The sequence below is a fragment of the Schistocerca americana genome, chromosome 1, assembly GCF_021461395.2.
Source record: "Schistocerca americana isolate TAMUIC-IGC-003095 chromosome 1, iqSchAmer2.1, whole genome shotgun sequence".
NCBI classification, from domain to species: Eukaryota; Metazoa; Arthropoda; class Insecta; order Orthoptera; family Acrididae; genus Schistocerca; species Schistocerca americana.
Genome location: NC_060119.1, coordinates 306,822,147 through 306,823,233, shown reverse-complemented (window position 1 = coordinate 306,823,233; position 1,087 = coordinate 306,822,147). Strand labels below are relative to the sequence as shown.

Here is a 1,087-nt window from a genome sequence, read left to right as displayed (position 1 = left end):
TTAAACCTAACTAGCCTAAGGACATCACACACATCCATGCCCGAGGCAGGATTCGAACCTGCGACCGTAGCGCCTAGAACCGCTCGGCCACAGCGGCCGGTTCCCAAGGTTTGGCTGGAGCAGAAAGATCACCACTCGTATTACTACATCTGCTTGACCAACATATCCGGGTACAAAAAGAGGAAAACTAAAAACTAAACTCCGCTGTGTCATCTCAGCCCATAGATGTCACTGGATGTGGATATGGAGGGGCATGTGGTCACCACATCGCTATCCCGGTCGTATGTGTTTCCGAGACCGGATCCGCTACTTCTCAATCAAGTAGCTCCTCAGTGTGCCTCACATGAGCTGAGTGCACCCCGCTTGCCAACAGCGCTCGGCAGACCGGATGGACACCCATCCAAGCGCTAGCCCAGCCCGACAGTGCTTAACTTCGATGATCTGACGGGAACCGGTGTTACCACTGTGGCAAGGCCGTTGTCACACAAGAGGAAGAACAAGTCATAAATCATGTATCCGGATTTTCAGTCTGCTCTAAGGCCTGTGGCACATGGTACAGATTACACAGTAGCAATTCCTCCTTCATCCGATGCAATGAACAACGAATAAATTGATACTGAAGCTACTGAGAGTGACGCTAGGGGCATGGAATACACGAATGATCCAGACAATGATATTAGAAAGCCACATTTAATCAGCCAAGCCGAATTGTACTACGTGGTTTGCGATTTGCCCCTATAAAAAGAAATCTCTAAACTGTTGTGTTCCAGACTGAAGGAGTGGAACTTTCTCGAGAGAGGTACTACAGTTACGCATTTTAGAGATCGCCACGTGAAATTCGCAGCATACTATACCGTTGAATGCGGTGTTTGCTTTTGTCATGACGTGACAGGCAGGACTCATAAAGGAATTAGGTAACAAATACGTAGCAGAAGAGTGATGACATTTTATTGACTCTAGCTCAAGAAATCTCAGAGCTGCATTACTGCACAATGGCAACCAGAAACTATCAATTCCTATTGCTCATTCCATGAGAATGAAGAAAATCTACGAAACAATGACCACCCTCTTGATGCTAATCTAGTAT

At 46.8% G+C, this 1,087-nt stretch overlaps 1 pseudogene; it reads right to left on the bottom strand.

Moving 5' to 3' along the window:
- Positions 1-364: 364 nt before the first annotated feature.
- Positions 365-482, bottom strand: LOC124555725 (annotated as a pseudogene).
- Between the last annotated feature and the right edge of the window lie 605 nt (positions 483-1,087).